This window comes from Phodopus roborovskii, unplaced genomic scaffold, assembly GCF_943737965.1.
Source record: "Phodopus roborovskii unplaced genomic scaffold, PHOROB, whole genome shotgun sequence".
Lineage (NCBI taxonomy): Eukaryota > Metazoa > Chordata > Mammalia > Rodentia > Cricetidae > Phodopus > Phodopus roborovskii.
The window spans coordinates 16,927-33,658 of record NW_026126660.1 but is presented as its reverse complement, the minus strand read 5'-3'; the positions used below and the strand labels follow the sequence as shown (position 1 = coordinate 33,658).

Below are 16,732 nucleotides of genomic sequence, written 5' to 3'. Positions count from 1 at the left end.
CAGCCTCATCTGAGGTTCACTTAACTGTAGGGGGTGGTGAAAAAGTCACTCAACATTAAAATGTTTCTGACTGTACAATGAGCAAAAATTAATTCAAAATCAGTTTGTGGTGATTCCAAGATGTTTCTGGCAGTGCCAACTCAGTTGCATTCTGCTGTTTTGCTGTGAACTTGGTTCTGAATATACAACCAAACTTTGTCTGGTTGGTGTTTGCCTTCATATTTACACAGTATCAACAACCATCATCTACAACAACCTGGTTAGATGTATGCTCGGTTATAGTACTTTTACACCAACCACTTACAAGATTTGCTGCTACTGTGAAAACTTAAATGGTGCAATTACAGAAAAAGTTGGGTTTTACTTTTATGGGAACATTACATCATACAAGTATCAGATTTTGTATCTCTCAGTTTTATATGTTAGAATGATTAATTTTTGAAATAATTAATTTCTTAATTGCTCAGATAAACATCCGTCTACTCTAGAAACCCCTAGAAGATGATCTACAGCCTGCAGCATAAAACATTCAGCCAAGATTTAATTCAGGCACATGCATCTCAGTGGTATGCATGCTTGCCATCATCATTAACAAATGGCAAAATTATATACATGCCAGCATCCGTGTAAGTTTCTGGCTGGGTAAGTCATTCAGTCTAAAGTACTTAGGTGTAAATACCCCAGAACTCATGTTTGAAGTTAAACCTTGGGTGTGAGACTGAGGCGAGACAATGCCTAGGGTTTCTGGCTTGAAATGCCTAACTTCTACTTGCCAAGATCCAGGCCAGACAAAGGCCACTCCTCAAAGAAAATATGACTGGAACCTGAGAACTGACCTCTACAGACACTTTTTACCCATGCAAGCATGTATTTTTATAAACATGTGCACTTATAACGTGAAAACACTTGCTGTGGCTCAAACAGGAATAGAATGAATTTCTTTGATTTATTATCAGTAAATATTTAACTAAAATTTAGGGTGTAAAATCACTTGTGAGACTCATTTCAAGTCCCATTTCCATATGAGTCTAGAAGATGGGATGCTCTGGCCTTACACACACCCTTTCCACAACTAATACACCTATAATGCATACCTTGCTAAATTCTAACACCACAAACACAGCTGCAATCCATTGCTATTGATAGGTGCCCAATTGCCACTCTCAATCACTTTGTTCTAGCAGAACCACACTAAGCCAATGGTTCCCAAGCTTTGAGCTTTGACATTTAATGTCCAATTGTTTTAATAAACTTCTTTAAAAAATAAATCTGTATTGAAATTGATAAAAAAAAAAAAACAAAAACAAAAAAAAACCTAGCTGAATCCCTCTATAGAATATTTAGATTATTTTGAAGATAAAAAATGTGATGTGAAAATGTTAATTAACCTGTAATAAAATACTTATTTTTGAAAGACAAGAAATTTATGATACAAAGCCTTCATAGTCATAGCCATTTGTTTGATCAAGGGGCTAAATTACAAGGCCAGTCATTGCTCATAATACTGGTAACAAAATCCTTAATTTTGTATTACACTCTGCTCCACTTTTTAAAAGGGTTCTTTACAAAATTTAGATTATTAGTCCCAACAGGGAAGTTGCCTGTAGAAATATTTCCCACCACAGCTCCTTCGAACTACTTTATTGTTTTTTGTTTTCCTTCAGAATCTTACAACAGAACTATCTTCCAGCGGTGCAATAATCTCAGTAGTGACTTTATGTCTATCACTGTACCAAACCTTCTAAAATATTTTGCATTTGTTAAGTTGTAAACACTTAATCCTAATAACTAACTATAAAGTATACCATTTCCAGAATATAATATTTAACATTATCTAAAGATAATTTCTTATGATTATCATAATGTTAATTTTTTTACAGGAAAACAGTGTCAGAATGCAATGATATTATTATTATCCAGCGCCTTCATATTTAACTGATTATCACAGTAAACTTATAGGTGACTCTGTCCTTTGGGAAAAGAGATCCATTGGGAACAACATGATGTTTCTTCATCATGCCCCTTTCTATCCGAGTATTTGAAATGGGTCCTTAGGTTTGGGCACTTTATACTTTCAGGCTTTAAGACTATATAGGTGATTTGGGAATCACATTTTCATACAAATGTCTCCAGAATGGATTCTCTCTTCTTGGTGTTCCGTCAACATAAAAAAGAGAAAAAAATTAGATCCACCGATTTGGAGTCGAAGTTTTTTTTAGAGTGAAAGATTGGGCATGATTGTTTTCCTGAACTTCTCTTTCATTGTGACATGTCTTGTTCCCAACTAGACCTGTTTCAAATTAATAAAAGGATGCATTTTAGCAGTCTGTGGGCAAGGGGAGAAGCAGTGCGACCATTTTACCAAGGACGTGTACGGTAGCAGTTGAGTGTCTCTCAAACACAGTAACAAATAGTTACTTATTAACTATACTGGAGAAATGCATTTTGTGCATATACCCCCAGATAGACAAAGAGCTGTCTTAACTGAGCACCAGTTAGCCAGTATTAGTTGGGTCTACCATCTTGAGGATCCTGACACTGTAAAGACCCCAGCAAAAGAAACTATTCAAGACAAACCCACATATATTCCTTTTTTTTCCTTACAGAGAGGAAAGTGGTCAAATCTGATCTCACCAGAAAGTCCTTGTGAGGAGTCAAACAGAGAGGTGAGTTTTTGTAGGGATCTCTGCCCCATAACAATATGTATTTTGATTTGCCAGCGAAAAAGGTCATATAAAGGATGCAAACTGGTCTCAAAGCTTTAACAAGAGAATCAAATTTTCGACAAATCCTTATGTTAATTTCTCAGGTATATGTATGTGTGTGTGTACATGTGGTATGTGATGTATATACATATGTATGTATGTGTGTGTTTATAAAAGTTTAAGCTTCTGAGTGGTATTCCATATGGATATGGGTTTCAGAAACCCCAGACATGCTGCCACATGTGCCAGACACCCTCTCACAACTAAGGACTGGCATGCTCACAACATGTAGTGACTGTCATGTGAAGTTCCTGACAGGACTTGCTAGGCCACACATCTGATTTTGGCGCTTTCTTTGCGATTTGAAACTCTGTTATCATGTAAGATGAGCTGGGGATACCAGCTCAGTTGGGAGAGGGGCTTGTTTAACATAAAGAAAGTCCTAGGTTGATCTGACGCATCCATAAAGTATGTGTGGTCAAAGCAGAAGAGTCAGGACTCAAAAATCATCCTCAGCTACATGCAAGTCAGGGTCATTTTGGAGAATGTGGAAAATCTTAAGATCATGCTCAAAAAATATAAAACAAATAACAATACCATCAAATAATATAACACTTGGACAGTTCACAAGTCAAAGAGTACTTTAAAGATTCTGTTTAATTTTTAGTAGATAAAGATACGATGCCTGGTTTAGCATTAGATATAATTACTATGAACTTAGCAGTAATAATTTATTTTCATATACCTTGTTCCCTTCCCACAGCTTTAATGTTTTAGAAAGGTGATAGGTATACAAACTACATAGATTAAATCTTTGCTGCCACCTGAAGACAAACTCTGAAACATCAAAAGGTCTATGAACCAACAGGATGGTCAGGACAGCCTAGAGTGATGGCACCAAGTTGATTGTATCTGACATTCTTTGACCCTCTTGTAGTCATGTCCTATTATTTAAATCGGTTTTTTAACAGTGCATGAAGCGAAGGCATTAGCCCCACATATCAGGCTCCCATCTAGATCCCAAATAAATCACTTGCACTAGTCTGAATAGGAGCACGATTTTACTAAGGAAGGGTTAGGTGTGAAGAGAAAGAGCAGAAAGTGAGCAAAAGAGAAAATAGGAAGGGTCATTCAGTCTACCTGGGCATGTAATGGTTTGGGGACATCACTAGAAACCTCAGTGCAGCAAAGCCAGTGCTAGCCATGGCTGTCTGTAAATCGCTGTGGTGAAGTGAAAATTCAGAATCTTGGAGAAGTCATTACTGGGTCAATCGATAGTGCTGTGACTCTTGTTAAAAAGTTGTTAAAAGTTCATTAAAAAGCCTCGGATCTAATTGCTGTGGGAGGGTCATTGCCTATAGCACCAGCCCTTAAGACTGGGCTGGGAGGTTGTCACACACTGGGACCAGTCTATATGCCTGGGTTCCAAGTGAGACTGAGCTACTTGGAATGACAGGGCCTTGTCTCAAAAAATTTAAATGAGCAAATAGCCCAGAGAGAGAGCTATTTACAAACTAGGCTTTCTTGTTTTGTGAGGATTTGTTCCTTTCCTTGTGAGTGCCACAGCTGGAACCACTGTGTAGGAACTTCCCAGTCCCCTAAAGGCTGTTGCTGACATTTGCAAGGTATATAAGATTTGGATGCATGTGGATGGGTGCCCCTCAAGCGACCCCATTAAATGCCTCTGCACATTTTTTGGAGTAGGACTCTCATGAATACTATTTGTATCCTCTCTCTCTCTCTCTCTATGTTTAGAATGGTGGTGTCTCAGATTTTCAAAGATTTCAGAGGCACAGAACTTACACAGTGTGAAATATTAGTCAGAAATGGTGACATTGATTATGTGTTAAGGTTCCCAATGTGAAAATATTATTGACATGTCCAGTAAATGACCTTGGTTCTCAATTTATCAATCCATAATGTCCCTAGTTAAAGAATACCCCCCCCCAACACACAGTCACACATATGCAGATCCCCACAGGATTATAAAATTAAGTTCAAGTTAGATAATCATTATTTAGTGGTTAAAAAGCAGGCTTGACAACTTACTAGGAAGTATGAACTACGAAATTTCCAATATGTTTAGTAAACTGAGAAGCTGAACTGTATTAGATATATTTTGACACAAAGTTTAATGACACCAACATTTAAAGAAAATGCCCAGCATTTTCTAATAAAAATTGTGCCCCCTTTTTGTCAGAGGCTGAACTGAGGGATTTAAATTGAAGGTGTGTTACTTGGTGTGGCTTGAAAGATCAGTAGCTATCTACAAAGTACATGCTAATAGTCGCAATTTGAGATAAAAATATTTGTGATAAATAACCAACCACAAACCATCACCACTCAGCAAGGATGTTTGGATTTCAGCTGATCTTTTTGTTACAATATTTTCTCTATAAGGAAGTGCTAAAAATTTACACATTCAGGTGCAAACTCCTTATGCTGCTGTTAGCTAAATCTGCAAGTAGCAGTGATCTGGGTCATTCTGGCTTTCAACATGGGACTGTCTGTTCCCAGCCCACTTACCTACTCCAACTGCTGGCAGCCATAGGCTTTTCTCATTCTGAGCATGGACCTTTAAAAGGATCAACATAAAAACTACAGAGCTGAGGTTGATCTTTCTCAACTCATACACCCTAGGAAAATGTGTCTCTAATTTGACTCAATAATTATAAAGTATGATATATAAATGTAAGATAGAGTCTGAGACTTCCCACCTTGAAGTTTAAAGATCTCACATTAAGAGAAGGTGGTCTACTCCCTAAGCCATATGAAACTGTGAAGGTCATTTTCATATTATGACATTCCGATTAATACTGAAGACAGCAGATAGAAATCTAGGCTGTGAAAGGGGTGCCACACTCAAACTTATCTGTTTTGTCATTTCAGGCAACTTAGGGTGTGGAGGTTTGCTGATGTCCCAGAGCCTGAAATGGAAGTTGAAGCGGGGTGGAGGTGTATGAACTATTTCCTAGTCTGCAATGTAGAATGTGAAATGCTACACAAGCAAGTAACTGGCACTCCCACTTCTAAGAAAGTCTTCCAGAATGCCAGTATTTACACTCTGCCTGTGCCCGTGTGTCTTACCTATGTGTAGCTATGGGGGTGGGGGAGGAGCAAGCAAATCCACATCAAGTAACTGAAAGTAGCTTTCAGAAATGATCTCTAGAGTTCATTCGGAATCTTTGAATCTTTCACCATGTTGATTTTAAAACCTGCCAGCCTGTCCACATTTTTCCTAGAGATCTATAGCCTCCACGTTACTATAAAGATAACATCCACTACTTTAAAGAAAAATGGTTTTCTCAAATCAGGCAAAAGCGCTTTGTCCTTTGTAATGCTGGGGTACATTTGGCATTAGATACAGTCAACTGAGACAGTAAGACATACTAGTGATTTTATTCTCACAGCTTTGTCCCACAGTCACCCTGTTCTGACATAAGCTCTGATTGATGCAGTAGGTAGCTCTTATTTAGGGCGGTGCAGCAGACCATTGAAAAGGCTGAAAAGCACAAAGGGAAGTGATATTCCCAGTTAGCATAAAACATACTGAAGTCCAGCGGGTGGAGGATACAAAATATGGCTTCAGGCTGTGGTTCTAAACCACAGGCAAGAAACAACCAGTTTTCCCATCACAACACAGCATGTCAACCAGGTCAGCAGGTCGGCTGGCTGTGAGGTTCTACCACTCCAGACCTACAGCCCCCGCTTTAATTCATCAGAGGCTGACAGCTGCACACCATGCTCTGCCAAGCAGCCAGGTGGCCCCCCAGGAAAGCTTCACCCTGGCTCTGCCCCTGGACACCCAGCCACAGAGTTCTATGTCCAGGACCAGGGGAAGAGGCTTCAGGAGCCCGGGAGCATCTGTCAATGAGAGCACAGACAGAGGTATCTGTGTGAGGCCAGGCCGACTCAGGCTCACATGGACAGAAATAGCCATGGGTGTGGAAGTGGGGGAGGAAGAAAGTTGGGGATGGGAGCTGAAGTGTCCTTTTTTGCATTAGCAGAAATAAGGCTAAGGAAGGTTGGCACAAACGTGTGCCACATCATGGGATGACTGTTCTGACTCTGCTGCCAGGAGCCCTGGCCTTGGCACAGCAGGGTTAAGTCACTAACACTGCCTTATTTCGACTACATGGTCCATGGAGGAAGATGAGAGTAGGTGTGCTCCCACCTGAGCTTAGCCCCAGAGGCCTGGGTACCTACATGCCCACCAGAAGTGCCAGCAGCACCTTCCATTCTGTGACTGTTCCTGACAAAGTATAAGTATATTTTATTCTCCCTTTAATACCACCTCATTTGGTAAGTACCAAGGACTGGAGAGCACCCTACCACCACCACTTAAAAGCTCACTAAATTACCTAGCTGGAGCCCGGGGGGAAATAAGCTTACACATTTTGTACTAAAGACTGTTATTTGAGAGAAGCGCTCAGAGTGTTCATCTTGGAACATGAGTGTTACTCCGTGTTCCTACTCACTACAATTCTCAAAACCAGTTATGATTAAATTTACCAAGGTGGGTAGCCAAGGATGGACTGCTGGGAGTTGGGGCATAGCCACACCATGTCAGGCTCTGAGCACATGTAGCAGATGGTAACCGCCTACAGCATCCTTAACACCTGGTACATACTCTTTAGTGAATATTGGTCACAGAACCTGTAGAAATGTGGAGCCTTAATTTTAGGAAAGAAATGTGACTCCCATTGGAGAAATAACTTCTCTAAGTATCACAAGCCAAAGTTTAGGACCTGCTTTAAAGGGGAAGAGAAATCATAGTCCATTCTTGCCCTCTATGTGGTTTCAGGCATTCTGAGTGACATTTTCACAGCATAATGTGAGCACTATCCAGCATCCTCTTTGAGAACAAACCCAAATCCTTCAGATGTCTCTCTTTCTTACTAAGCACTGCCTTTCCACCTAGAGCCAGTGTAGCTGAGAAGAGCTGCTAGGAGCCCAGAGACTCCAGAGCATGTCTAACACTGCAACAATCTGTCCCTTCTTTCCAGGGGACTTAAGGACTTGCTGAGGGTTTCAATGAAACAGAAGCAGTGTCAGCAATTGCCTTGGATCCCCACTTGAGAGCCAGGCAAGCCTGCTGATAAAGAGAGATGGAGGAAAATGGTCCTTTTGAGAGGTCATTGGGAAGCATACAAAGCATCCCAGTGCGGGGACTTAGCATCATCAGTGAGGGGCAAAAATGAAAGAAGATTGTATTCCACCTGGAGAGAAGAGATGTTAATGTCCTTGGAGAAAGTAGAGGTCCAGTCTGGTGTAGGTAGAATGAAGAGTGGTAGAAATACAGAAGACACTGTCCCAGGACTTGGCAGATTATCTGGCAGTAAAGTCCCAGGGGTGCTGTCTAAATGCCATGGACTGCTGAGCTGGATTGTTCATTGGCCAGGTAACATTCCCGTGAGAGGTCTCTGATTGACCCAGATTATACCTATTGTTGGCATCATTACTTCCCAGAGCCCTCACACCTTGAAGAGTGAGGGGAACATCAAGCTAGGGCATTTGTGGACTCAGTTGCTATGGGCTGTTCCACGAAGCCTTATTTCCTACCTCTTGTGGGTTTTCTTTATTCAACATTCATATCACTTGACCTCATCATCTTGCTTGATATTTATGGAATTCTTAGGAGCTTAACAGTTGCTTTCTCTGGGCACTTGGAATGTAGGTTGGGGGCACTGCAGAGGGGGTTAAAGGTGAGAAGTTAAAGGGAGTTGAATGTGGCTGAAGAAATTTACTTAAGTATCTAGATGTAAGGGCAAATAAAATTAAACAAGCGAAGCCAAGAAAGAGAGCAATGGCATGATTTTCCCAAGTGATGGGGAAATACTCAGAAGACAGAAGGGATCTGGTGTTATGGAAACTGCGTAAGGAGAGGAAGGGGATGTGGGCTGAACACAGAGGTCCCCTGGGATATCCATGGTCATATGCTTGCAGTTTTGCAATTTGAGCTGCAGCCCAAGACCATAAACAAAAGTGTAAAGTAATCCCCCGTACCTAGGGGAGAGGCAGAGTCCAGTTAAGACTACCGAGGTCAAAGCTAATATTAGCGATAATTATTAAATAAATGTGAACCATGGTCGTAATGGAGTATGAGTCACTGAGCTGTTCATCTTAGAATCTTAGTCACTGAAAGACTGTGGTGTTTCATATGAGTGAAGACAATTTATTGGAAACTCTGCAGTACAGTAAATATGGGCAGCCATGTCCATGGTCCCAGTACTCAGGAGGCTGAAACATAAGGATAACAACTTTGAATCATCCTGAGCTAGTAGTGAGACCATGACTTTCCAAAGAAGAAAGTAAGGGAAGGGAAGAAGAGAAATACCTGATAGCAGCAGCTCTCTTGTATGGAGCCATCAAGCTCTAAACACAAGTATCCATTGACAGGAGAGTCCCTCTGAAGGGACACATGTGAGATGTATGTTTGGGCAGGCTGAGGGCAAATACCATCAAAAGAAAGAGGGGAAAGGGGTTTCCTCATCCAGACCATGGTGGCAGAGTCAGAAGCAGGGACAATAGGGGGGCTGGATGGCCCTTCTACATTTACAGTACTCTGGTCAACAGTGGCTAAAGGCAGGACCATGAACCCAGTGATCCCAGGGCACCCCAGGAACTCTACAAGGAACACCATACAGGCAATATCAACTTTTATTGAAGGTACCAAGAAAGGAAGGGACATGGAAGCATATTCTGCTTCCCGATCTGTCAACAGTGGAAGGCTGCACCTCTGTAGATGGGGGGTCATGTCCTGGGTATGAGAAAAGGTACAACCTGGAAGCTCTGGTGTCTGTGCTTAGACCCCAAAATCTGATGGAAATACTAAATCTAATGTGATTTTTTTTATTTTGAAACCAACTCTGTGACATGGAATCCACACAAGATGATGCGTTGTCCCTTTGCAGTGCTCAGCTCTCTTGGTTAGAGGAGGTAGCCGCTGCCAGACTTTGGGGCCAGTCCAGGGGTGGAATCTACCTGCTCCCATACAGCTTAGGACCATGCTCAGGTCCAGGTATTAGTACTTTCCCAGGAGAGGTCTTCAAGAGCCCTTGTTTGGAGGGAAAGGACCTGAAACCCAGAGGGGAAGGAAGACTTAACTCTCAGCCTTCAGAACTAATATGGCTTCATTTGCATGTTTTCTGAAAATCCTTTCCTTACATTTCCCAATACATTCAGAATATAAATCTAACCCATCTGTGTAACTAGGACCCACAAAGAGAATAGCAATGACCACTTTCATTCAGGTACTTATATGTGCAAAGTCTGAAATAGAGGTCTCTCTGTTGACTCTGCATCTCCTTAGTGGTGCCAGGGTGGGTGCATATGTCTTCACTCTTACATTCATCTTGTTGTTAGGAACTAAACAACAAAGGGACAAATGTCGGGTTCACATTTGTCATCCTAGCACTAAAGGAAGCCCAAGCAGGATTGTTGTCAATCAGCCTTGCCTAGTTTCGAGAAGCAGACCATACCCAGAAACAAGCAAAACCAAGCAAATGAAAACAAGAACTAAACCCAGGAACTTCCAGTTCCTTCCAATTAAATTTTGCCTTGTTAAAGTCATGATACTAGATTTTAGTATACACATCTAGCTCATTTTCAAATACTTTACTTGCTTTAACAAAATTTCACAAAATACCAATTAAATTTAAACTTCAACCTACAATTCTGTTATTTAGTGATATTATCACTATTGTCTTTAAATATTACTCAAACAATTTCCTAGGACACAACAATATATTATATATAGATACATTTTATACATTCAAAATAAAATTGCAACTATATATCTCATATACACCATTCTATATTTAACATTCTAGGATGAACATAAATATTTTAATACTTTTTAAGAAGTTATATTTTAATTCTCTATCACACGATGTTGGTTATTAAAATCATAAAACATTATTATCTTTATCACTTTTCTGAGATTATTAATCCCTTTAAGAAGGGTTTCTGGGTCAAATAGCATTCTTATTTTGATACGGTCTTTGGTGATCCCTCTTAACAACTATAAATTTAAACACCATGCTTTCTGAGTCTTCATCAACTAAAATTAAATCCGGACACAAATTGGAGAGCACCTTTCGTAGGAAATTAAAGGGAATGTTGTAAAAGCATCCCCTTGGACTGGTTTGCAAAGAAACATGATTTACTTCATAGGTCATTACCCTAGCCCATGTACACCTCAACTACTACTTGAAAATATAAAATGACCTTTGTCATTTATGTCCCAGCCAGATGTTAGACATTGCTTGCGTTCTGTCTTTGTAAACACAAAAGAAAGTCAAGTCAGATGAAAACAGGCCAAACTGGATCTGACTAGCTGCCTGTACCTGGAAAGATCTGCCCACTGACAATTTGATGCAACCTAGGATGAGGCAACGTAGCAGCACATGACCCATTCATACACCAATTACTCAATGACAATCTGAGACACAAAAGCTCATATGCTTCCATATGAGAGGAAGCTGGGAAGGTGGCATAGAATCAGGGCACAACCTGTGTTTTTCCTGAACTAGGACTGAGAGTCTCATTGAAGAAAGGGATGGTGTTCATCCTTTTCCTTTCTCTGTCACTGGGACCAAATACTGTTGGGGGGTTAGGCATAGAGGGTCTGTTTTGGCTCACAGTGTCGAGATGATCCAGTGGATCACGATGAGGAAGGCACAGCAACAGGCACAGTATGGCATGTGGCTGGGATATCTAAAGACCTCGAATCTCGGCAGAACTTACAAATGTGAAATAGTGTGGATGTGGAGCTAGGCTATACCATCAAGGCCTACCCTAGTAGGTCATTTCTTCATAAGTTTGCACACTCTTCCAAAAGCAGCACTACCATCGCGGGAACCAAGGTTCAAAGCGTGCCTATGAAGGGACATCTCCCATTCAAAACCATAGCACTCTCTCGTGGCCTCCTTGCACTTACAGCTACCCATAATGCAAAGTGCAGGTCGTTCAAAGTCGCTGTAATCCCAGCAGTTTCAACACCACCCCCAGAATCTCTTCAGAAACTCAAGGCTGTTAACTGTAGCTGCACAAACCCAAAGACCCGGATAGCAGCACAGAGATTAAGCCAACAGGGCAGAATGGGGCATAGCAAGGGAAGGCCACATCAAGGGAAGGCTGAAACCAGAGCAGGCTACACTTGAGCTTGAGCTGAACAGGCTCATCTCACTTATTGTTCAGACGATATAAAGAAAATGGAACTTCAGTGTGGAGTTTTCTCATGATGGGATAAAGCAAATCAAATGCCATTCAAAAACCCGATTGAGAAGGGTAAATTCAGCATCCAAGGGTTGGTGTCTCCACTCTCTAGTGGTTTAGGCCACACCTGCCAGCGTTTCCAGTTACTTGGTCCCCAGACTGTATATGGGACCCCACCAAGTGAGGCGATCAATAGCCAGGGACACACATGAGCGTCTACTATTGGCCGATGTGGGCCCTGTGAGAGTTGCTCTATAGGACTCTCTGTATAAAAAATACAACTTCAGACTACCTACCCGGGGTGGCACCTCCCACAGGGGCTGGCCCTCCCACATCAATAAAGGGTCATCTTCTCAATTGAGATTTCTTCTTCTCAGATAACTTTTGACAAAAAACTAATCAGCTGCAAACATTGAGACACAGAATTAAAATTAAAAATAAATCAAAGAAAAAAATAGATTAGTTTAATTTTAAGTCTTCTAAAATCCAGAAACCATGATGTCTTACCCACCCCCTACACACACACACACACACACACACACACATACACACACACCCACTACCACTTTTTGGAATACAATGGTAATAACATCACACAGATTGCAATGAAAGTTCTGTGGTGGGGAGAAAAAAAACAAAAACTTCAGTTTAAAAAAGGTTGAGATGATGATAAGAGTTTAAAACAAATCCTACCATCTGAAAGTGTTTGTTGAAGCCTTTAATATTCTGTTATACATTATAAGATCTAGACAGAAGACACAAATATATAGTTTCCTAAGTCTGGCCAAAATTGGGACTTCCATTTTGTGTAGCATGAACTCATGTGTTGGATTAGTTTGAGACACTGTGGTCTATGACTGTTTCCTTGGTCAGAACCTGGACATTAACTCACAAAAGTCTTGTGTATAAAAACCTAGATCACTGTTTGCTTTCTGAGGACATGGTGAACCTGGTCTGTCCAGGGCCAGTCATGAAAATGTGGACTACAAACTAATCTTTACATTTTCAGTAGGGGTTGGTCCAATCACCACCATCACTTTCTCTGAAACTCTTTTGTTTGATACGGGTGACTTCTATTTGTAATTTTCAATGCCAGGAAAAACTGGTACAAAGTTTTTGTGGTCATGAATCAGTAGGGGCACTGCCTATAATTCTACTTCTTATTAATCTGAAGGGATTTTTTTTTTTCAAGTTGAATATATTTCATCCTGCTTTCATGCTCACACATATTTATTTTTGTCTCACTTCGAAAGAGAACTACAGAGTTCATGTAATGTGAGCCAAGCTAGAGGTGGATCAATTGCTGTTGTCTATCAGCATACTGTCTGCATTTGCTCTGCCTTTTAGTTTAAATTTTTTTTAAAAAGGTTCTCACTTCTACTTCAGCTGGTGATCACATTTGGTCTTTTCTTCTCTTGTCATGGGTCATAAGAAAGGAAAGCAAATGCCAAAAGCTTTAATAAAAATCACAATTTTACAGCAGCCGACAGGAAGTCAGGAACCTCGAGTGGCTGTGATAAGTCAGACTGTGGTAGGGTTTCCAGGAGGGACTGGCAGGCGGTGCTATTGTAGCCAGAAACAGGTCATTCACTGTTCTTCAGAACAATCACTTCACTGCCTATTTCTATATTAGGGGTATGGTGCTTGGGTAAATTCATGGTCACTGCAGGAAAATCTGCTTTATCATAAGCAGCTGAATGTTTGAAAATGCAGTCTCAAAGCCCTACTCTCAGGAAGACAGGAGATGGGAAAGTCTGCTTCTTTAGGTTCAACTCCATAATTGCAGTGTCTTTGAATTTTTTTACATACCAGTTGCATAAAGCCAAACTTAACGAGCTACCTAATAGCTCAAGCTCTAGTAATTACAGAGGGGTGAAAGGTTCTAGAAGAACCACAATAATGGTATTTGAAGAACCAGAAAGTTGGGACTGGAGAGATGACTCAAAAGTTACAGGCTCAAACTAATCTTTCAGAGTTTAAGATCCCAACACTTTAACTGGCAGCTGCCAATCCCATTTGTACCTACAGTTCCAAGGATTATAACACACTATCTGACCCTTGGGGCACTACAGACACATGGTAGACATAAATGCAGGCAAAGTATCCACACATGTAAATCTTAAAAATCAAACAAATAGAAGCCTCTGAAGCCTCTTCCCCTTTCCTTTTTCTCTTTCTCCTCCCTTCTTTTTAAAAGGGTGAAGATGTTGATGTCCAACCATGACAGACCTAGAACTCACTAAAGGAGACCGAGAGTGAGCTTCAAACTTACGAAAGCTTAGTCACTTCCAAGTGTTGGGTTCTGAAATATTTTAATTATATAAAACTAGATTAGAATGAACTCCTAGAAAATATGAACATCATATGAAGCTTGCTGTATCTATGTATTTTGTAAATGTTATTTCCCTAGAAGAAGAAAACAAAAGTACAAGTGTGACCCTGTTAACCTCTGGTAGCATCCTACCCTGAGCATTCATCTCCCCCCCACTTGAATCAACCCCTATGATGTTTGCCTGGACAGTCTTGTCCAGTAGTATTTCCTATTGACTCAACCTGTTTTCTTCTTCAATCAGATATAAAAAATTTGGGTCTATGGCTTCTCTTCTTCCTAACAATTGCTGCACCACAATGCAATGCTAATGCAGAGTGAGACAGTGCCCCTGAATTCCTCTTTACTTTGCAGGGACTGATGCAAGGAGCTGCAACAAGATGCATGCTTCCTACCTCTTTCAACAGAATCAGCACTGCGAGCTGTCCTATGACATAGGAGACCCAAGGCCTTGCAGTGTGGTAGCCATGTTGATGTCTTTAAACTATGGCTCATGTGGAGAGCAAAGGTGAGCACACACACCGCTGAATGGCAAATAAAGAAAAGAAAACCCTATATGACAAGGTTGTAAAAAGTGATTGCTAGATGGAAGGTCACTCAGGAATTCTCTTTGATCTCTATCTGCATACCCACATTCTCCATGGGCAAGAGTACAATGAGACCCCCTCCTTTGTCTCTCTCAAGGCCAGTTGTTTCTAAAGCTCTTAACTCAAAAAGCCCATTTTGATGCATTTTGGCAGAGCAGCCCTAGTTTTGAGAGGCACCTCTTACTGCTCTCATCCTCATTGTTATTTAGTTTATTTTGTGCCCTCATCTCCATCTTGTTGACCAATCACAGGGTAGATTAATGTGTTTATAGAAGGAAAACGGGAATGAAAAATGCTACCATGATCCCTTGCTGGTCACTTCCAGGGATATTCCCAAAAATGTGAAAACACTATTTAAACTCTAAAAGTTCCCAGTCCTTTGTGTAGGGTTCTGTGTGCCTCAAGAAATTTACCTAGAGGTGATCATGCTTCTACCCAGTGAAGTGCTTTCTGTAGCTGTTGGTACAATATGGCTGGGCCTCTTCTCAGCCTTCTGGAGGCAGATGTTAACTGTAAGGAGGCTGCAAAGGTCAGGAATTATTTTTTATTAATTTATTCTTTGATGGTTTTCATGCATGTATATAATGCATTCTAGTCACATGTGTCCCTCACCCTTTCTTATCCATCCACCCCCAAACCTTTTTCATATCTTTTAGGGGGCTTCTGGACTCAGCACGCACTGACCCACTTGTTTAATTTTAACTGGACTCTCAATTTGCATGTCCGAAAAGCACCATGTTCTCCGTAAACTAAGGCAAGAGGATTGGTGTGAGCTTGATTGAGATCAGCCTGTCTTCTAGGTAGGATCTTGTCTCACAGCCATGTAAATTTGCTCTGATTGTTCTTTGAGCCAAGGTTGACCTTTGTGACAGGCATGGCTGAGGCTTCAGATGGGATAATTACCTTCACTTCTGGTCTAGGTTGAGGGACTGCACTTATTAGCATTTACAACTCTTACACAACTTTCATCTTGGGGAAAAATGAAAGCCAAATGAGACTTTTCCCTTTGGATATCCAGACATTTTAAGCTTTTCATAACAACAAAAAGAAGCTCTTAAGTAAATACAGCTGGTGACCTTGCCTTTTTCACCGCTCTCAGGGTCTTTTATTTCAAGGCTGGGAAAAGCTGGCTTCATCACCTTCCTGTCCAAGGGTTGACCTATTCTTGCTGGCTTGATCCACACCCTGGTATTTCTTTCCTTTGCCTCAGGAATTCGGATTTCAAACATGCTTTGGGCTGTGTTGGGTCTTCCCTTTGAGGGATGATAAGGCCCTGAATAAAAGGGAAAACATACCCATCTTCTCTCCATTTATAGTTAGGTTACTTCTTCTGGTTTTATGTTGGGTTAGGTAGTATGCCAGTACCAACAGCATTAATTTCTTTCTATGATTTGCATTTTTACTTGCCAAATACAGGTTCTAAAGGAGGAAAATCATTTTAGAAATCAGATTTATCTTAGTGTGCCTAGACATTGGTTAAATAGCTCTCCAGCCAAAAGGTGTTTCATAAGTCCAGACCCGAGGTTTCTAGAGCTGAGAAATGAGGACTTCAATAGCATATTCACCCAGCTGACATATGAGTCAGCATCCTGCAAGGACCCAGCACCAAAAGCTAGGCAGAATGACAGGCTTGAAAGCTGATTTGTTTGATCAGCAGACATTCAATGTCTGTTGTTCTTACTGAGTCATTTAAGGGGTTTTGCAGGGATGGATAATTTCCCAACTTCAGTGTAGGGGTCCAAGCAGGCATGTGTGGGGGGGGGTCTCTGACAAGCCTTCTTGCCTACAGCAAAGAACTAGCCCAGCTCTTCTGTCATTATTGACTTCCATGATTGCATCTATGAGCTGCACAGGCAAATTTTCCCCTTGGTAATCAAAATAGTAGCCTGAGG

At 40.9% G+C, this 16,732-nt stretch overlaps 1 pseudogene; it reads left to right on the top strand.

The window, feature by feature from the left end:
* LOC127214109 (glutamate decarboxylase 2-like) overlaps window positions 1–16,732 on the top strand; it is a 29,553-nt pseudogene that overhangs the window by 12,488 nt on the left and 333 nt on the right.